Here is a 22,851-nt window from a genome sequence, read left to right as displayed (position 1 = left end):
GAAAACTACTAGAGCTAATCAGTGAATTTGGTAAAGTTGCAGGATACAAAATTAATGCCCAGAAATCTCTTGCATTCCTATACACTGACAACGAAAGATCAGAAAGAGAATTTAAGGAAACAATTCCTTCACCACTGCAACAAAAAGAATAAAATACCTAGGAATAAACCTACCTAAGGAGGTAAAAGACCTGTACTCAGAAAACTATAAGACACTGATGAAAGAAATCAAAGGTGACACAAACAGATGGAGAGATATACCATGTTCTTGGATTAGAAGAATCAATATTGTGAAAATGACTATACTACCCAAATCAATCTACAGATTCAATGCAATCCCTATCAAATCACCAGTGGCATTTTTTATAGAACTGGAACAGAAAAATCTTAAAATTTGTATGGAGCTACAAAAGACCCAGAATAGCCAAAGCAGGCTTGAGGGGAAAAAACAGAGCTGGAGGAATCAGACTTCCTGACTTCAGACTATACTACAAAGCTACAGTAATCAAGACGATACGGTACTGGCACAAAAACAGAAATATAGATCAATGGAACAAGATAGAAAGCCCCGAGATAAACCCACACACCTATGTTCTACTAATCTGTGACAAAGGAGGCAAGAATATACAACAGAGAAAAGAAGGTCTCTTCAATAAGTGGTGCTGGGAGAACTGGACAGCTACACTTAAAAGAATGAAATTAGAACACTCCCTAATACCATACACAAAAATAAACTCAGAGTGGATTGGAGACCTAAATATAAGACTGGACACTATAAAACTCTTAGAGGAAGACATAGGAAGAACACTCTTGGATGTAAATCACAGCAAGATCTTTTTTGATCCACCTCCTAGAGTAATGGAAATTAAAACAAAGTAAACAGTTGGGACCTAATGAAACTTAAAAGCTTTTGCAAAGCAAAGGAAACTACAAACAAGACAAAAAGGCAACCCTCAGAATGGGAGAAAATATTTGCAAATGAGTTAACGGACAAAGTATTAATCTGCAAAATATATAAATAGCTCACGCAGCTCAATATTAAAAAAACCAACAACCCAATCCAAAAATGGGCAGAAGATGTAAATAGACATTTCTCCAAAGAAGACATACAGGTAGCCAAGAAGCACTCGAAAAGCTGCTCAACATCACTAATTATTAGAGAAATGCAAATCAAAACTACAGTGAGGTATCACCTCACACCAGTTAGAATGGGCATCATCAGAAAAATCTACAAACAACAAATGCTGGAGAGGGTGTGGAGAAAAGGGAACCCTCTTGCACTGTTGGTGGGAATGTAAATTGATACAGCCACTATGGAGAACAGTACGGAGGTTCCTTAAAGAATTAAAAATAGAATCACCCTATGACCCATCAATCCCACTACTGGGCATATACCCAGAGAAAACCACAATTCAAGAAGACACATGCACCCCAATGTTCACTGCAGCACTATTCACAATAGCCAGGTCATGGAAGCAACCTAAATGCCCATCGACAGACAAATGGATAAAGAAGAGGTGGTACATATATACAATGGAATATTACTCAGCCATAAAGAGGAACGAAATTGGGTCATTTGTAGAGATGTGGATGGATCTAGAGACTATCGTACAGAGTGAAGTAAGTCAGAAAGAGAAAAACAATGCATATTTGTGGAACCTGGAAAAATGGTACAAATGAACTGGTTTGCAGGACAGAAATAGAGACACAGATGTAGAGAAGAATCGTATGGACACCAAGGGGGGAAAGTGGCGGGGGGGTAGTGGTGGGATGAATTGGGAGATTGGGATTGACGTGTACACACTGATATGTGTAAAATAGATAACTAATAAGAATTTTAAAAATTCAAAAAAATAAGTGTAAAAAAGGGAAACTGAGTAGATCAAAGATATAAGGAGTTTACAGTGAAAAAGAGGGTGTGTGTGTTTTGTTTTGTTTATAGTTACAGGATTTAAAGATAAAGAAGTTTTTGAAGTGTGTAGTGTGATGCAGGCATGGTTTGTATGACCTGAGGAACTTGTTAAGATCGACATGCTTGAGCTGTACTTCTGACTTGCTGACACTTAATTAAGACTTTTCTGAGTTGTCACAAAGTTTATGACATTACTTTGAAGAAGTTGCCGCAGGTGATTTTGATATACCACACTAAGCAAGAGTCAGTAGTGGGCTAGAAACTGGAATGTGGCTTTTTTCTTTCTTCCACCCTTTCTCCAAAAAAAAAAGATACAAGTTATTGAAGTTGAGAGGGTAATAGAGATCAATATAGGAGTGGATGAGAAGGAACACTGAGTTGTAGTCATCACTGAAGATTATTTTTTGGTCTTTTTAAATACTACTGACTAGTGGGGAAAAAAACATTATTCATTTATTCTCAAAAAATCATAATTGGGTGCCTTTTATGAATTGGGCTATATTTCAGGCATAATTAGTGAATATTAAGGATTAAGTGTCTCCTTTCCCTTAGCTTGCATTTTTTAATAAACATGAATAAGCTGTCATTCCTAGAGTATTTAATTGAGTCACCGCAGTGTTTGAAATATCTAACCTATCCCACATGTTGTATGATCCAGTATGGTTTCTTTAGCGTAGTGGTCTATGTAAATAAAAAATTAATTTTGTAATGAATGTTTTCATTTGCTGCTGTTACCTCTAACTGCTTTTTTATTGTTTTAAGTATTGCCCTGAAAGTTTCCTTTACCACTAATATAAGGAGGGACAGAAAAAAGAGGTGAACCCATTTCCATTACAATAACGGAAAGGAGGAGCATTCTTTCAGTTCTGGCAGTCTTGAGTTTCAGCACAATATGCTTCTTAAATACAGAAAATTGAAAGGAAAATAATTGCAGAGTCCTACCTACTGGCTGTGAATAGGTTGAAAACCTTTGCTATATTAGATAACCCTGTGATAACTGATCGAGTAACCAGAAACAGAAAAGTGATGGAGGTTCTTCTTTGTTTCATCTTCTCACTCTTCCTCTCCAAACCCAAATCTCTGTATAAGTTTTGGTAATAGCAGATGCTTTGTGCTCATGTCTGTTTTGCAATCACTATTTTCATGGGTTCAGTTTTGCATATTGCTCATATCTAGTACTGTAGCCATCCATTTTAGGGTTTTTTTTAACCAGTTTTTTAAGGGGAAAATGATTGTATATTTACATGTAAACGTTTTGAGGTTTTAATTAATAGGGGTAACCTAAACCAGGAGGAGAAAAAAATCTCTTGTTCCCTTCAGCTCTAAAGCCTGTGATTCTTAATATTTTATATATTATAGGTTGTATCAGTTAACAGTTATTTTATACCAACAGGCCCAAAGAAAAGAGTACTTTTTTCCTGATATTTATTATAATTTATATTTGGGGCTTTTAGGTCAGTAGAGTACTTATAAAATGCTGAGAAACCTTTCAGTAGAGTGAAAATAGGTATGATTTGTGGGAACAATTTTATTCTTAAAAATTTATATGACAGTTCAAATGCTTATTGTTTCTAACTTATGTGTATTCATTTTCATTATAACATTTTATATGTAACATTTTTATCATAACAATTAACTCTTTTTATAACTATATAGGTATTTTAATGGAGGTTGAGTGTTTTTGAGATCAGTGGCCTAAACAGAATGTGGTATTTTTTTGAAAGAATGTTTCTTTTTCCTTTTGTTCAGAGAATTGTATAAGAAAATTCTGCTCCAAAAAGCAGTTTTTAGTTATGTAATTGAGATGAAAAACAAAGATTAACTTTTTCACTGCCCCCGAAGCACACCGTGCTCACTCTGAGCTCAAGGCTCCTACTAAGCTAGTGCCACCGTCATCTCCCACCAGTCCCCATCATGATTATCCACTGGGACCTCATGAGCTGTGATGAGATGTTCTCTGACATCTACAAGATCCGGGAGGTCACTGACAGGCTGTGTCTGGAGGTGGAGGGGGATGATGGTCAGTAGGACAGAGGGTGACATTGATGACTCGCTTATTGGTGGAAATGCCTCTGCTGAAGGACCCAAGGGTGAAGGTATTGAACACAGTAATCACTGGTGTCGATATTGTCATGAACCATCACTTACAGAAAACCAGCTTCAAAAAAGAAGCCTACAAGGAGTACATCAAAGATTACATGAAGTCAGCCAAAGGGAAACTTGGAGAATAGGGACCAGAAAGAGTAAAACCTTTTGTGACGGGGGCTGCAGAAAAAATCAAACACATCCTTGCTAATTTCAAAAACTGTCACTTCTTTATTGGTGAAAACATGAATCTAGATGGCATGGTTCCTCTGCTGGACTATTGTGAGGATGCTGTGACCCCACATACGATTTTCTTTAAGGATGGCCTAGAAAGGGAAAAATGTTAACAAATTGGGCAGTTACTTTGGATCTGTCACCTGTCATCATAACTGGCTGGCTGCTGCTTTTCATCCACACAGCACCAGGACTTAGACAAATGGGAGTGATGTCATCTTGAGCTCTTCGTTTGTTTTGATGGTGATTTATTTGGAGCTGAGGCATTGCTTTCGAGAAAAAATACGTCATGTAGTTTGTCTAAAAATAAAATGCATTTAAACTAAAAAAAAAAGATTAAATATTTGATGGTAATCAAGGGGTTTTACTATACTAGTAAGAAAACTTACTATTAATTCCTTGATGTTTTTGAAGTAAACTGATTCTGAAGTTGATGTCTCTGGGTGTAGACAGTATTCTCTTTTCCCTAAATGTGTTTCCTTCTCCAAAAAAGAGATGAGGTTGAGAGCAATGAGAAGAAAAGCACTTTCACTCTCTCAGTTCTGTTGTGTGTGTGTGTGGTGTTTTTTTTTTTTTTTTTTTTAACTGTTTATTGAGCACCTAGCATGCCTTTGCATCATATTGAAGGATGGCGGCTATTCTAATACCTGTACTTGAGAAGCAGAAAATTGATCAGCAATTTGATAGTCAGTCTGGTGAAAACCCTTGGAATATGTCTAGGTGAATTTATACCAAGTCATCTTATCTGGAGTTGTTTACTATCCAGAGAAAGAGTCAAGCCCAAGATTTCATTTTCAAATCAGGATTAGAAAACGAGGATACATGTTGAGTATGAAATAAGTCTTTGTATTGTCTCTGGACTCACTACCCTCATCCTTATAGATTTCCTTATCCTTCCCATTCATTACTGTGGAGAAAAGGCTAGGCTTCATATGTTACAGTGGTCTAGAAAAGATGAAAGGCTTATGAGAAACTGGAAGAGGTAAAGAGAATTAAAATTTTTCTTTTGCTTTCCAAATGACATTTTCAGATGGTTACTTTCAAACAGAATCCAAACAAGGTCTGCACACTGCTTTTGGTTGCTAAATTTCAGTCTCTTCCACCTGTTGGTAGAAAAAAATTTGTGCTGTCAAATTCCCCACATTCTGGATTTGGCTAATCACATCCTTGTGGTATTACTAATACATTCTACTGTCCTCCTGTAACTTCCGTAAAGTGCTAGTTGAGGTATGATTAAATTCACTTTTAATTCTTGGATCATGAAGTCTTCTTTTTTCTTCCTTCTACCTCACACCATGGGGCATACACCATCTGGCTGTATCAGTTTCGGTGGTGTTGATGTTGATTAGTAGATTCAGTTGTTGTTAGTCTCATCTATCCATTATAAAGTTCCACATCAGATATTCCCGGTGGTCTTAGTGTCCATTAATGATTGTTGCCTAGATTCTTTATTTTCTTAGGGATAGAAAATTGTTGTTTTAATTATATCATTGTTTTTACATTGATTGGCTGGAATTCTGTGAAGAAGGACTCTTCCTTGTCAAGTATTGGGATACTGAAATAGAACTTGCACAGCAAAAGCAGGGTTTGTACTTGAGTTGTTTTAGTTGTCAGTTTTTAGACTGATGAGTTGGTGGTGCCCTCTCAAGGTGACTGACCAGTGATGTGAAGTTTATTTTTAATTTTTGTAATCTCATGGATTAAGAACTATTTTTGAGGTGTTTTAATCCATTGCTGTTCCTGTCTCCTTTTGACATGACACACGTGGCCTTTGGTTGTTTCCTTGCTTTCTTGCATGGCAAGATGTTCCAGGTTTTCTGCTTCAGCCCTGAAATTGGTCTTTCCTTCAAAGCATTCCTATTTTTATGAGAAGTGTTTTAGAGACTACAGTCAAAGCATGGAGTGCTTTTTACTACTAGGTTGTCATTAATTGCTGCTAGGCCTTTTTAGAACAAGGAAATGTGTATTTAGTAAGAGAAATAAATCACAAATTCCTGCTTATATTTCAATTCAAATTTAAGATTACTATAGGGTTTTAAAGCTTGATTTGTGTTGTGTGAATTTTATTGAAAATATATTTGTATTATAAACATTAAAATAATTTTAATTTTTTTGTATGCAGGTCCATCAGATAAGAGATTTTTATAAAAGTAAAATGACCAAACTTATTTATTATCAAGAAAAAATTGTTCCTTGGAATAATGTGACACATTCAACCTCTGCCTTCTTATCCTCCCTTAGCATATTGCTATATATCCTTCAGGTGTAGCCAGCTTGAGGAGTACAGACAGTACTATACCATGAAGAGAAGATGAAAAGATTTTTACTGCTTCTCTATTTGTATATATATTTTTTCTTTCTGAAAATTTTGATTTGTAATGGATTTAACATAATTTCTTATTTGTTTTATATATATTTATAAAAATATTCAAATTAGTAATGCTAATAGAATTACTATAATAAGACTACAGAAAGAAGTTTAAACTTTCTTTGTCATTCTTTTTTGTCCGTAGGTTATATCCTCTAGGGTTATATGCAGTCAAAATACTACTTTAAAGTATATTAGTTTTCTTTATGATTATAAATAATTTCACTGGTTTACAAAAATAAAGATTTATTTTCCAAATATTTTGCATGTAGATAATGTGGGTTGGCTGTGCCTCTGTTCTGTGTCTTCTCATTTGGGCATCAAGGCTTTTGGAGCAGGCCCCATGTAGAACATGCTCATTCATGTGGCAGAAGAAAAGAGTAAGAGCACTAGCTGATACTTTTTTTTTTTTTTTAAGATTCTTTTTATGTGGACCATTTTTAAAGTCTTTATTGAATTTGTTACAATATTGTTTCTGTTTTGGTGTTTTGGCCATGAGGCATGTGGGATCTTAGCTCCCCAACCAGGGATCGAACCCACACCTCCTGCATTGGAAGGTGGAGTCTTAACCACTGAACTGCCAGGGAAGTCCCTGGCAGATACTTTTAATACCTCTTAAAGCTGTGATTGGACAGCTCATCTACTCAGTTTCCATTGGCCAAATTATGTCACATAGCCAGGGTCCAAGGGTACGGTGGGGATGAATAACTTGCCAGAAAAGAGAAGAGTGATTAAATTCTGAACAGTAATACATTTGATGACATAAAGTTACTTAAATTATTCCATGCATGTTGATGCTATCATAGTTAACATAATTAGTGTTGGTCTGAATTTTGTTTTAAAGGGATTTTTTAATCTGATAGCGAAGCTAGAGAGATAACTGAAGGTCAGGGGAAAAGGCTTTTGTTAGCCTTTGTTTACAGCTGCCATTTACACTTTTGTAGGGGTAAAATGATGGCATCTTTGTTCACTAATCCTGGGCTTTCTCTGCTTAATGACTGTTATAGGTTGAATTGTGTATTCTGAAATTCATTAGTTGAAGTGCAAACCCCCAGTACCTCAGACTATAACCTTATTTGGAAATAGGGTCTTTACAGAGATAATTATGTTAAAATGAGGTTATTAGAGTAGGCTCTAATCCAATATGACTGTTGTCCTTATAAAAAATAGGAAATTTGGACACAGAGGAAAAACAGTGTGAAGAGCCACAGGGAGATATGGCAAGGTGGCTAGAGTAATGCATCCAGGAGCCAAGGAAGCTAGGAGAGATCCTTACTCAGCACCTTCAGAAGGAGCCCTGCCAACACCTTGATGTTTGGACATCTGACTTCCAAAACTGTAAGGCAGTAAATTTCTGCTGTAAGCCACCTTATGTGTGGTACTTTGTTATGGCAGCACTAGGAAACTAGTACAGTGATGTAGTTTGACAATGCTGTCCAGTTTGGCTTGACTGTAAGGGTATTGGAAGAAATATAAGCTATACCTTTAGGTTACTACATCAGAACGGACTTTATTGTCAGGCTAAAGAATTTTGGACTTTGTTTAAGGTGTGCCTTAAAATAGAAGTTTGGCAGTCAAGGCTAGAAGAAACTAGCTTGAGGGTAGTTTATTCTTTTAACCTTTATAGTTTAATAATGGAGTAGTTTGCTGCTGAGGAGATGCAAGAGGATGGATGCTCTGTTTAAAGCACCTTCAAATCTGTTGTCATTTCAAGCTCTGAAAAGGTGCAACATAGTTAAGTTAGTTCTCTCTAAGCTGGAGTTCTTTGTTTAACTGCATACCACTAAATTTTATAGTTGATTTGTTAGGGGAGTTTTGAAAGTTAAGTGTATGAGTTGAATTATGTCCCCTCAAAGATATGTTGAAGTTGTAACCCCTGGTACTTGTGAATGTGACCTTAAGGTTTTTGCAGATGTAATTAAGATGAGGTCATAAGGGTGGGTCCTTTTTCCACTGTGACTGACATTATAAAAAGAGGGAAATTTGAACACGCATGTAGGAGAATGGCTTGTGGTATGTGAAGACACAGATATGGAGGGAAGATGGCCATGCGAAGATGGAGACAGGGATTGAGTTGCCACAGGTCAAGGAATGCCTGGGGCTGCTACCCAAAACTGGAAGAGGCCAGGGAAGATCTTCCTCTAGAGGCATTGGAGAGTGCATGGCCCTGCCAACAGCTTGATTGCACACTTCTAGCCTCTACAACTAAGATAATAAATTTCTGTTGTTTTAAGCTACCCAGTTTGTGGCACTTAGTTATGGCCATCTGGGGAAACTCATACAGAAGGATACATGGATTTTAAAAGTACTTTGTGTGTCGTCTGAAGAGCTGCTTCTCTTTTTTTTTTTTTTTTTTTTCTTTTTTTTTTTTTTGCGGTATGCGGGCCTCTCACTGTTGTGGCCTCTCCCATTGCGGAGCACAGGCTCCGGACGCGCAGGCCTAGTGGCCATGGCTCACGGGCTTAGTTGCTCCGCGGCATGTGGGATCTTCCCGGACCAGGGCACGAACCCGTGTCTCCTGCATCGGCAGGCGGATTCTCAACCGCTGCGCCACCAGGGAAGCCCAAGAGCTGCTTCTCTTAAGTCATCACATTTTGCACAGATTATCAGAATGCTTTCAGTTGGGTAAACAAGGACTTCCCAAACTTTGCTCTGCCCTGTATTCACCTGGAAATCGTTTAAAAATATTGCTGTCTGGCTCCCACCTCCAGAGATTGTGCTTTAATTAGTATGGGATGCTACATGGACAGCAGGCTTTTTAAAAGTTCTCCAGATGATTTAATGTGCAGCAAATTTTGAAGAACCATGGGGCTAAACCTTCTAGCTTAGTCAGATATTCTCCCAGCTCCCTCTACGCATGCAGTTTTGTGTTCATTTAGTTTTGATTAGCCTCTAAGTAATACACTTCCTCCTCCCCCCCCCCCCCCACCAAATTTGTTTGTGCCTTGGGCTATCATGATGTTTTTTTTAAATGTTGGATTCTATTCTGTTCTTGCCAGTTGGTTAGGCATGTGATTTTATTCATCTTCATCATATATGATGAATTATTTATAAAGTTGTTCTAAGATGTCTATTTGTATTAAAACACCAAATACATTTAAAAAATTCTAAGTCATATATGTATATCTGCTTTTGAAGGTTGAATTATATTAGTGTTACATAAGTTGCAAGTAAATGAAAAACTAACTTACATTTGTGTTGAAATATACTTGCATTTCATGAATTATACAAGTAGTATAATTATTCAAATCATTATTGACCATTTCCTACAAGATTCTGGGTTAGTAATTTCTCCATGAGAAATTAAAAAATTTTTGTCCATGTGATAGTCTAAAAATAAAGTAATATACATAACACATTTTAGATCATCCAGGTGGCCACTTTGTAACAAAGACAGACCATTTGTGTTTATTTTAATCCCATAGTAGACATTGTACATAAAGTACCTTAGTATTTTATTTTTTTTAAATTTTCTTTTCTAATTTTGGCTGAGTTGGGTCTTTGTTGCTGCGCGTGGGCTTTCTCTAGTTGCGGCAAGTGGGGGCTACTGTTCGTTGCAGTGCACAAGCTTCTCATTGCAGCGGCTTCTCTAGTTGCAGAGCATGGGCTCTAGGTGCGCGCGTGGGCTTCAGTAGTTGTGGCTCACGGGCTCTAGAGCGCAGGCGCTCAGTAGTTGTGGTTCATGGGCTTAGTTGCTCTGTGGCATGTGGGATCTTCCCGGACCCTAGGGCGGACCCCAGGGCTTGAATGTGTGTCCCCTGTATTGGCAGGCAGATTCTTAACCAGTGTCACCAGGGAAGCCCAGTACCTTGGTATTGATAGGTAGGTTTTTTTTTTTTCACTTTATAGTTGGAAGTGCTTTGAGATGAGGACCATGCCTAGTATTTTTATTTATATTTATATGTTAGTAACATAATAAAATATACGAACCAACTCTTAGGACTAGTGTGTTACTTTGTTTTCTTATAGAAGGTACTTGGTATTACTCAAATTTGAGAAACACTGAGTTAAGGTAATGTAATTTATGCATTTGTTATAAGTTCCTTGGAAAGCAGGACATCAATCCATTATTATTCATTAACATTTTGTTACATCAGATTGTTAAGCTTGTCATCTACCTGACTTTAAGGGATGAAATGTATTTGTTGGCTGTGTTGGTTGGGGACCTAGTGTAAAAAACCTATAGAGTACAACTACCGATTGAGGAGGGCAGGGGCTCAGCTGGTTTTAGATTGTAGGGGGTCAGAGGTGGGGCTCAGGGGGAAGCTGGAGGGAGTTGTCAAGGCAGAGAGTTTCATTGGTAGAGTAGTGCTAAGTACTGTAGTGCTAAGTATTAGAGTGCTCGGAAAGGAGACTAGTCTGGGGAAAGGATGATGGGAGATCCTGGGGACAGCTGTGTTTACCCAGCACTTCTGCCTGGGCCTAGGTTTCTCTACCTGACAAAAGGGTGGTAATGGCTTATATACAATTTCAAAAAGAAGGGAAACCCGATTAGCTTAGGTTTGAATTTCTTCTAATATATCCACGGCAGTTATTGATATGGTTAGGAGTAGCAAAATGAGTGTGGATTAGTTACTTGCCATTATTAAACACAGATGTGCCTCTGTTCCCTGGATCTCCACTCCCCACATCTCCTCTACGTCTTTCTTTTGTGTCCTCACAGTGCAGAGAGGCAGGTATGGAATTTGTACCATGTATAGCCTGGAAACCTGACTATAAAGAATTGCATATTTGTCGCTCAGCTAGCTGTCTCCTTTTATTTCTCATGTAGCTAACAGATTGAGTATATGATTTAATTGATTCTGTAGTGCCAAGGCCCTGCATTATTTGTTTCCATGTATATGGTGAAGAAGTCTGCCATTGTTTGCAGTGTTGAATGTATTCTTTAGGAAGCAAAGGCTGCAAGACAGAGACCAGCTTCATGTTTCAGTTGTCAGGGAAGGGATTGAAGCCCTTTGGAACCTACCACTTAACACAGATGTGAGGCTGGGCAGACATGCAGGATAGTGGGAATACACACCATTGGAGGAGAAACTGTCACGGGGACAGTGCTCCTTTACCACAGCCTCCACACCGTTTCACAGCTTTTTGTGAAAGAATTTGATGAAAACATGGGATGCAGCCTGGAATTTGGCTGTGAAGACTATTCTGTACAATATCATTCTTTGTATTAATAGATTTCTGTATTATTGCAGCATTCAGGGCCTAGAACAGTGCCAGGCTTATATTGGCACTCAGTAAATGTTTGTTGAATGAAGGAGAGAGAAACTGAATTTCAGTCAACTTACTGAAATTTACACACAAGTGGGTGTATCTGGCAAGAAGTTCATTTAGAGGTGTAGTCTCAGAAAATGTATAATTTTCACTCCTCCATGTTTTAGTTAATAGATTCCATATGTTTTATCAAAACTAGAACTTTTACATGAAGATGTTTATGGCTTTTAAGTACCTTTTTTGTTTATTAGGCATGTAATTCCAATATGAACATAACAGAAATCATACCAGTCATGATTTAGGTCATATTATAGTATGAACAATATTGTGGCATAAAAGGTCTGTTTCCCCAGGGAAACTCTTGGATTTTTCCAGAAAGCATTAGCACCAATATTGCCAAGAGGGAATCAATTTTTATACTAGCAGGTCTAAAACATTTTAGACATAGTACCTCATTACATTCTTCATTTATTAATGACTCTAGAAAAATTTTCTTTAAATGGGTTATAGCTATCAATATATACTGCATCAGAAATTAATAACACTGTGAAGTTTTATAGTACTAATGCATTTTAACATAACAGTAACAAACCCATCTATAACATGTTAACACACATAATATGTTTTATGGAAAATAATTTCCAAGACAAAAAATTTCCATGAGAAGAGTGGTGTTGTTTTAAATTTTTGAAAGTCTCTGTTAATCTCTGGTTTAATAGAAGACATCTGGGTTCTCACATCTGCTTCTGCATTCACATGTTGACATACATTGTTACAGTGGAAATTTATAGGAAAAATGGCCTTTCAAGGATAGATAGATGTAAATTTTTTTAATCAAAATAAAAAGTCATTTTTCAAATAAATTTAGATATTCTTCTTTGCTATTACACCAAATCTCAACAAGTGGATAGTTTCTTAAAGGTTAGTTGCAGTGCAAGTTCTGAAATTGTATCAATGGACTTTTTGTATTCTATTATATTAAAATCCATTAGTCTCTCTTGAACTTTGAATGGATTGTTTTCCTCATGCATAGTCTTATGCTAGTCATTGGGAAAATATTTGTTCACTGAGTTATACAGATCTCCAAATGTTCATTACACAATAGAAAAAACCAGAGTCATTAACATCCCCACTGATCTCATCACAGAAATTTTGGAGTAGTATCAGGAAGCTCTCAAGCTCATGGTGGCTGATAAATTTTCCAAATCCTAATTATCTCTTAAAAGCTTAAGTTTTATTCTTGCCAACAAATATTGTTAGTTGTTTTCTTAAAAGTGACAGTTTCACTTTGTTTATTTGCAAGAAAATGTCTGCCAAATTCTCAATCTGAAAAACCATACTTTGTGAGTTGTTTGAAGTAAAAATGGTGTTCCATGAAAAAAGTAGCTAGTTCAGCTTGCAATTCAAACATTTTCACAGTGCTTTTCTTTGAGACAACCATCATTTTAGTATGCAACAACAGAAATACTCTGTGTATTTTTTGTTACAGAGGATATTAAAAAGGTGTACTTCAGGGTTAAGATTTTAATAAAGTGTTTTTCCTCCTTCATCAAGGAACCTCTCAGTGAAGAATTTTTGTGAGTTTTTTTTTTGAAGTGCCTGGTGGTGAATAGTATAATGACTACTAATACTGTAACGTGTTAGTGCCTTGATTCCTACTAAGGTGTGAGCAGTTTTACCAACTATTGGTTTGTAATATCAGTGTAAATATCAATTCAGTGAAAAAGGCATATTATTTTATAACAGTATTTTATATTACTGTAAAAATAATTTTGATCTTTAGGACCCCTTAAAAAGTCTTGGGACCCCAGGGGTCTACAGACCTCACTTCTATACTAAATAAAATAATCAAACTTTGTCACGGGCATGACAAAGATTATGAATCTGGGTTTTAGTTTTGAGCACTTTAAATAGTGTTAGCTGTTGAAGTACGTGTACTATGAAACAGAAAATAGCATCTTTTAATGAGATACTATTAAAAGGTCTGTTTTTGCAATTAGAAAGTCTATATAACCTGACTAGGTAGAGTACTTACAAAGGATGGACACGGGAGACCTTTCTCCCCATGTGGTTATGGAGTGGTGTACTTGATTTGTTTCTATGTTGTGTTTTTTGTCTGTTTTTTAAACAAAATGTTACAGGATAGTTGTACTATTTTCTCTTACCCTATGAAATTGACCTATAAGGTTTTCATGGTGGAATCCCTTCTCCACCGTTTTCAATAAAACTTTGGAAGCCTACCTCAATTCATATATATCAGCAATTTCTACTCCATTTTCTTTTGCCTTTTGTCTTCAAGATTTACTCGTAGCTGGGTTCTGTGTGTGTTGTGGGGGGTGCGTGTGTATCAGTCTCCTGAGTTTTAAACTTGGTTTTACATCATCTTCTTTTGATTTGAACAAGCATATATTGCCCATTGGGATGAATGTGATCTCTTTACATCTTTTTCCCATACTTGGACACCTGATCTATATTAATCATACATCTCTGCTACCATAACAACCTTCTGCACATTTTTATTACTGCTCTCCCAAAGAACTTACCACGTATCAGTATAATCAGTCTGTGGACACTTGTTTTGATTCACTTAGGGCTTAGTAGTCTTAGTTTTATCTACTTAGTCTTTTTTTCTTTTGAGGAACCAAAGAATATCTATTCCTTATTCAATAAATTGTTTATTAAATACTGTTATAGGTAGTGTTTGTTTACATCTCTATGAGTTTGTTACACCTGGTACCTTATTCTGTTTATTTTGCCTGCGATATCTCCGTTTTAAGCCAAGGATCCATTCATTCAGGTGACTGTCGTCTTAAAAGTTTTAGCTGCATTCCAGTCTTTTTTTTTTTTTTTTTTTGCGGTGCGCGGGCCTCTCACTGTTGTGGCCTCTCCCGTTGCGGAGCACAGGCTCCGGACGCTCAGGCTCAGCGGCCATGGCTCACGGGCCCAGCCACTCTGCGGCACATGGGATCTTCCCGGACCGGGGCACGAACCCATGTCCCCTGCATCGGCAGGCGGATTCTCAACCACTGCGCCACCAGGGAAGCCCTGCATTCCAGTCTTAACGGGTCCTTACAACATTTGTTCCAAAGCCAGAATAGTTTTTAAACTGAGAAAATCCTGTTACCATTCTTATATTGGTTCCCATTCCCACAAACTCAGAACTTTTCTTGCTAGTGGGAGGGGGACTAGGGTCTTGATTTTTATTTTCTTACCTGACTTTCATTTCCAGACTTTTCCTTCCCAGATTGACTGGGAATGACTAATTACTGCTCAATAGTTGAAAAAGATGGACCAGAACTATGGCCTATCTTCTGTTTCCTTAGTGTTTTAATTTCTTGTCCTTCTTTATTCCTCTGTCAGCATACCTTGACTATAATTTATTCAGTCATTTAACACATGTTTATTGAGTCCATCCTTGAATCATATAGTTTTATATTTTAAAGGGATTTTAGAAGACATCTGTGTGAACAACCACTTTTTTATATGTTTGAGAAGTTGAAGTCCACACTTGTGGACTGTGAAGCAGCTCATCAGAGGCTTTTTGGGTATAAAAAAAAGAGCTGTAGTGAATGTCGGTTGAACTTTAAAGTTGACTTATCACATAATGCATGCTAGTTTACTCTTCTCAGTCTAGAGAGCTTTGCTGAGACTCTTAAAATTGCTTAATTGGGATTCAAAGTTAGTTTTCCCTATCATCAAATCAATGACACATGTTCCGTAAAAACAGTTCATTTGTTTTGTGAAAACCACAAGGTATTGTGGGCTAAACAAAAATGGGTGATGGGTTGGAATTTTCACACAGGCCAAAGTTTGTAACCCCCTGTTATAGATCACAGTTGAATCAAATGATTGACATTAGAAGTCTCAGTTGCTAATGAAAAATTGGTTTGATATACCATTTTTCTATGCTTTTATATAAGTCAGTATTTATAAAAGATAGCTGGTCCTAATAAGCATTATGCATAATAAGTTCTTAAATATTTCTTCATGAGGTGGACTCATTTACTTTGCCTTTTTCCTAATTCCTGGAGATGTCCATCTGAAGTCTGACAGTTTAAAAAATCCTTTCTTGCACTTGTAAGCCTGTTATAAAATGCTTTATTAAAAATCACCATGTGATCTGGTACTCTCTTAGCCTGCAAGATTTACATGTAATACTCTGTGTACTCTGTGTACTTGTACTGACTCAAATCATTGAAGTTTAAAAGTGAAAGAGACTACTGTCTGCTTCACTTTCCTCATTTTCTAGATGAGGAAACAGGCCCAGAAGATTTGTCTAAAATCATACAGGATACCTGAGATCTTATTTCTCTCTCATGTTATCTTTAATTTACACGAGAGCTCTGGATTCCAATGGAAAAGGAAAGGAAAAACAATTTAGAAGTTTATCCCTTCTCAGTTATGCTTTAAATTCTTAAGATTCACCAACTTTGTTGACCATTAATGTGATAACAAAACAAACAAAGCAACAACAACCAAAAGAAAAAATTCTAACAGCACAAAAAATGCCTACAACTACAGCCATACTTCAGAAATACTGTAGATTTGGTCAGACCACTACAATAAAACGAGTCACATGAATTTTTTGGTTTCCCAGTGCATATAAAAGTTACATTTATACAATACCTTAGTCCATTAAGTGTGTGATAATAGCATTATGTCTTAACAGATATATACCTTAATTTAAAAAATACTTTATTGCTAATAAATACCGTCATTTTGACAATGCAAAGTTGCCACAAACCTTCAATTTGTTTAAAAAAAACACTTAAGGACAACAAAACGAGGTATGCCTGTGTTAAAAAAAAATAAGAAATCAACGTTTATGTAAAATATACATGTTGCCAGGTACACTCTTAGTAAAATTATCTGAAAGATGCTCATGTGCCAAAATTGGAAGGTAAAAGTCAGTGCTAGTGCTTGCTAGTTTCCCTTCACAAACTATCTTGTCTACCTATTTTTTTTTTAAAATTGTATTTGTTTCTCTTGGGTGGGGGTGGGTACTATAGACTTTTTCACTAGGACATTATATTCTCATTATTAAAGATACCCTTTAAAAACTTACATAAAAATGAGATACAGAGCTAATTATTTTAAAAGGATATTTTCTCCTTTTTAATAGTATGAGTAAAAACTATTTCATAAGATTGGGTCTTTAAAAATATAGTTTAAATTCAGCATTTATCCTAATGTCAAGAGTGGTAGAATTTTTGTTTGTTTTAAGGAAATGCACTGCTGTGCTTGTCTTTGGACTTAATGTTACAGGCATCCATGAAAAGACATCCTTAAAATGTCTGACAAATAAACCATGGTTGTAGTCCAGGGCTAATGCTCTATAAAATGTATGTCTGCTGTTGTTGTCATTAATGCTTTAAGAAATCAGTCAAATAATTTGGTTTTATTATACTGGGTTTTATATTTTGTTTTAAATTTTGTTAGTATTAAAATATGCTGAAATACATATTTCAATTAGAGCTTAATATTTTTTTCTTGAGATTATGTGTTTCTAAATCCTGATTTGTTGCAATTTACAAAAGTAAGTTTTGTAAACATGATTTCATTTAGTCTAATACAATTTTGTGAAATCTTTTAAAATTTAACATTGCAAAAGTTGAGAATGTACTTTATACACATTTTAAGCTATATTGCCAAAGACTTCAGAACTAAGTCTCAGAATACACCTTCCTTCATTGTACCATATGTTATGTACACAAAAGTGTTATTACCTAACATTAGTAGGATTTTAATTACTGTTTTCAATGTAGTGGGAAATTAAGCATAATGCATTTTTTTTTGTGCTGTTCGTGAGAGTGTAGCATGGGGAGTGGAGGAGACAAGCAGGTACTGTGGGGAAGAGGATTATGAAGTGTTAATGCATCCTGTTAATGTGGTCGTCTTTGACAATTACAGGACAGGATAGGTTCCTAAAGACAGAGGCAAATTTTCAGAAAGGCAGAGCCTAGCAATCCTAAACTTAACATTGGTAATTTTAAAGCTCTCCAGTGAATGATCAGAGTTTTACAGAATTTGTGATGATGGGTATGTATCAGTTTACTAGGGCTACCATAACACAGTATCCCAGACTGGGTGGCTTATAAAACAACAGAATTTTATTTCCTCGCAGTTCTGGAAGCTGGACGTCCAAGATCAAGGTGCCAGCAGGTTTGGTGTCTCCTGAAGCCTCTCCTTGACTTGCAGGCGGCCGCCTTCTCCTTGCCTCCTCACGAGGCCTTTCCTCGGTGCACATGCATTCCTCATGTCTCTTCCTCCTCTTAAAAGGACACCAGTCACGTTGAGTTATATTCACATTATTAAAGCTTTACCCTAATGGCTTCATTTTAACATAATCACCTCTTAAAAGACCCCATCTCCAAATAAAGTCATATTCTAAGATATTGGAAGTTGGCCTTCAATGTACAAATTCTAGAGGGGCACAGTTCAGCCGTGAGATGGTAATAACCACCAATGGCTTAGCTAATGGATAAATTGATTTAATTTCTTTCCTCATTCTATTTCATTTCCCTTCCATACAGTTTGTTTTGTTGTTGTTGTTAGTTGTCCTAGTTTGGTATTTTTGCGGTGTGTCATGGTTTTAACAAGACGATTTGACAATTTCCTATAATAACCCATTGAGATAGTGTGGCAGTGGGTGAACTGTTACTTTACTTCACAGGCAGATTGAGAATTTATATCCAATAAATTTTGATACATGATTCTTTGTGAGTTTAGAAGCTGTTATTTAGCAGGGTATTATAAGCAGTTTTGTTTGTGACTGTAGTGGTGGCTGACCATTTAGGACTCCCAGTCATATCAAGGTCCATGTAAGCTGTGTGGTGATAACCTGTGCTGTACTTTTATCCTTGGCAACATATGTCATGGCTTGGAATTAGCAACTTCCTAGGACTTCATAGTGCTAAGAATTTTGATTCTTTTTATAGTTATTACGTTCTTTTACATTATACATTCCATACTTTTTTTTTCTTCTCTGAGGAAAGTCAGTATAGTATTTGAGTAACATTTCTGAATGCCCAGATCTGTATATAGACATCTAATTCTCATGTGTCGGTGCTCTTGTGTTAAAATGAGGAAGATAATACTGAAGAGGAAATTATATAATGTGTATGTGACCTAGCCCCATACATAGCATGTAGCAGCTACTCAATAAATGCAAATAGTCTCCTGTTTCATTTTCCTTATCAAATTAATGAGAAGCAGTGTACACACAGATGGGAGCAAAGGCAACTTGGTGTGCTTCAGACATTTTGAATTAAAAGGAAAATTAGTTCTTCCAACACTGTGCCTATTACAGAAACCTGTAAGCCACCCACATTTTACATCCTTCACCTGTCTGCGCCCCCAGCCTCAGGGTGTATGCTTTCATAATTTTCTGTATTTTTTCTTATCTAAGTTGGAGTTAATTGTTCTCTATCTTCCCAACAAGATCTGGTCCTGACATTGGGTAGCCATGTCTCTAGCACCTGTCATAGTGCCTTACACATTGGAAGTGCTCATCCAGATTTAAACAAGTGAATAAAATGAATCTGTCAGAAAAGTAGTGCTTTAGTGCCTTTTCCCCCCATAGGCTTTGTTAATTCATCACCATTGTAGTGTTTACTTTTCACTTGTCATTGCCCCATCCTCACAAATATAGTCAGCATTTGTTTGGGTTGGTTTGTCACCCCAAAGTAATATAAGTAACTGGAAGTTTGACCTTCCTGTATGAAGGGAACAGAACCAGAGGTACCGCTTTCCATGAGCAGTGAATTGTAATATACTCTGGAGCATTTCTGCTGGGATGTCCTGTTTTACCTCTAGTTTAACACATATAAAGTGTGGCTCTCCAGAGGCCTGTGCTGTCTAGGCAGCCCATTTCTATAGGTAAGTCTTTCCACTTTCTAGTCTGGAAACAGCTGGGAATTTTTGGATTCCCACCCCCCTCTCCACTCCTTATCTCTCCAAATATAGTCTATCAGTGCAGTGACTTTAGTCACTTTCTTGTTTTAAAACGTTCCTTGGGTTGTTTGCTCTCTTTAGGTTACAACTGACAAATATTCACTGGATTATACAATAAAATTCATTTTTGACTTCTTCAAAATACTGTGGTAAATTAACTTCAGATAGTATTTGATCCAGTTGCACAATAGATACTTAATGTCATCAAGGACACAGTTTCTCTTGTCTCTGCTCTGCCCTCCTTCTCTTTCTCTCTGATAGCTCTGTTCTAACCTCAGTGATGCACATTCATCCCAGGCTTCACAGAGTGCCCTTGTTGCCTGCCCACTCCTGTGAAAAGAGGAGGTTGACTTTCATAGAAACCAGCACACGTCTTCTAATGTTTCACTTACTGGGAGTGATTGAGTTGGGACACGTGGGGTATGGTGTGAGTCTATGGAGGAGGAATGTCAGCCCTAAACCAAAGATATGATTTGCTGGTTGGCTTAAGCAAATAAATGCCTTCCTTTGGACCAGGAGGTCCATCCCATTTAAACCACAGGGCTGAGAATGGAATAGGTCTCCAAATGGAAGGCAGTAGTAGTAAAGTAGTATTGTCTTTCGCAGGTAATGTCAGTGAATGCTACAAGAGGCAAGCCACAGTTTTCTTCTTGCTAATTATGGTCACCCCATGCCTTAGCTGCTGAGTTCCAGAGAAGCCTGAGTCATCCTTTCTGCTAGATGGACTCCCAGCATATCAATCACCTTGGGCCCCTGTGGGTCATTAATGTTTATTTGGAAGGGTATCCCAACATGTCCAGGGGTTACAATGTTTGATAAGTATTTGTCAGTATTAAAACAACTGTTATTTTAACTTAAGAGTTCTTTTAGCAGCTTTTAATATTGTTGCTCTTTTTTTCAACTATTAAACAGCTATGGCCAGTAGTTGTAGATACTGTATTTAAAGATAGTTTCTCTGTCACCAATCTTGATAATATTGAGTATTATTTTAAAATGTTTGCTAATGTTATGGCCAACATGTTTTTGTTGTTGCTGTTGTTTATTATTGTTTAAGTTGAACATTTTCCTAATGTTTCAGCTTGAAGGGGTCCTGAATTGGTTGTCTTTTGAGTGGATCTAATTTGTTGGTATTCATTGAGAATCACAGTAGCTATTTAGCTATTCCCTTTGTCCGGTAATTTACTTGTAGGGACTTTTCCTGATCTCGAGGTCTATTCATAAATGCATACCTACCAAAAAGAAATGGAAGAAAAAACAACTTTAAGCATAAATATTCTTATAGGAGTCTTAGAATAATGAAAATTTAGAATCATCTAAATGTTGAACAAAACAAAAGTGAAACTAATGTGTCTGTTATGGGATACTATGCCACCACCATACATACGTTTTGGACTAAATTATTTTTGTAAGATAAAGAAATTTTGATTGTACATTTGATTTTGGATAATGCAAAGGGTTTTCAGACCTCTAAATAGTGTGTTGTAAGCAGGAGATTTAAGAATATCTTTATTGGGTTTTTTTTCCTCTCTGTTTTTTCAATCTTGTAAATTTAAAATGATGTGATTTAGGATCATAGTTGGGCCCTGGTATGCTCCAGAAATGGTATCAGGAAAGAATATGGTATCTGTCCTATTTGAGGCCAAAGGCAGAAATACAGTGCTAGATGTGTAGAAGAACAAACGAGGAGATGGTTAATATTTGGAGCAGTTATTAGCCAGTTTATGAATGCTGAACTCAAAAAACTGAATGCAGTTTTGTGGTGCTGAAAATGCCATACATATTCAGTTGAAGGAATCATAGCTGAATTGCATCAGCTGTCCTGTTTTTGTAATATTTGCTAGATTATTGTCTGTAAAGTCGAAGTAAAGTATTTCATACTAAACATTTAAAATATTAAGTGTGCTTTTAAATATAAACACTTGGCTAAATATTGGTTAAGATTGTGATTTTTGGTTTTACTTCTGGCTACTTTAATATAGCTGTGGGTCTTGAATTAAGTAATTGATTGCCTGTAACTGATGGAAGTTTTGAATAAAAGCTTATGATTTTACAAGCTGTTTCTGAGACTTAGGAAAGTACAAAGTTATTTAATTTTTTTTTTTTAGAACTCAGTCATTTACTATTTAAGGATGAATAGGTATGATCCAGCAGAATATACAAATAAAATGCTTTGTGATTTTAGGACGTGTTGGTTTATTTTGGATATCTTGTTTAATAAGAGTCCCTTAGCTCCTTGAGGGCATAACTTATTTTACACATAGTAACCTCTACCAGGCGTGACATTGAGGGCTGGACCTCTTTGGTATAGGGTAAAGATTGGATGCATGTCTCACTGTTGTTTTGTGACATTGTTTAAGGGTAGTTGTTCTGAAAGATACCACGATGGAGGAAGTACAGTGGTAAGGTTTTTATGTGCACCCTGAAAATCGGTGATAGCTGGTATGAGTATCTGGTCTTCACCTGGGGCAGATGAAGACTATGTCATATTATAGATGTATAAACAAACAAATCAAAATGGACCAGTTCTGCAAAGCTATAGTGAGTCCATTAACAAAGTGGTGGCATTTTCTCTAATTTTGTTCTCTGGCATGTAGGTTTTTAAGGTGTTTTGAAAGTGAATACTGAAGTTTTCAAGCAGGGAATGTCTTAATGTTTGTTTGTTTGTTCAGTGGAGTATAATTGCTTTACAGGGTTGTGTTTCTGAAATGTTGTCTAATTTCCTGTTCTTTTCAGGTGACCTTTTGATGTTAGAATTTAAACAGACCAGTTTCATACGAAAGCATATTCTAGAATTAAATGTCTTTGAAAGTGGTTAAACTCAGGTCTTTACAGAGTCTATGTAATTTTATTGCTACTGTGACTGAAACTTTTAATGCAGGATTGCATTGACTTTGCTGGGTTTTTTTTTTTCTTTTCAAGGACACATTTGTTTGTATGTTTCTCTTCGCTGAAAAACTGTCCATTTTGCAAGGCTTGGGACAACTTTATTTCATCTGTCTAGTCCTAGCTCTTAGCACAGTGCTTTGTCCATCCTAGGGATATACTTGGTATAAGGGAAAACAATAATGTTCTTTCTCTCCGGGAAT

The 22,851-nt window shown here is 36.5% G+C and overlaps 1 protein-coding gene and 1 pseudogene across 7 annotated transcripts in view; both read left to right on the top strand.

Moving 5' to 3' along the window:
• Positions 1-22,851, top strand: part of TBL1XR1 (TBL1X/Y related 1) — a 179,917-nt gene that overhangs the window by 110,529 nt on the left and 46,537 nt on the right. Inside the window, exon 1 of one of the 7 annotated variants that reach the window (XM_059063951.2) lies at positions 7,769-7,936. The exons of the other annotated variants lie outside the window; for them this stretch is intronic. The gene's annotated coding sequence lies outside the window, so the exon portion shown is untranslated. Of the gene's footprint in view, positions 1-7,768; positions 7,937-22,851 lie in introns of those variants that run through there. 7 annotated transcript variants of the gene reach the window in all.
• LOC131756876 (translationally-controlled tumor protein pseudogene) lies at positions 3,826-4,343 on the top strand (annotated as a pseudogene).

This window comes from Kogia breviceps, chromosome 5, assembly GCF_026419965.1.
Source record: "Kogia breviceps isolate mKogBre1 chromosome 5, mKogBre1 haplotype 1, whole genome shotgun sequence".
Classification (NCBI taxonomy): Eukaryota; Metazoa; Chordata; class Mammalia; order Artiodactyla; family Physeteridae; genus Kogia; species Kogia breviceps.
The sequence above is the reverse complement of the archived record's forward strand: the minus strand, read 5'-3'. Positions and strand labels throughout refer to the sequence as shown.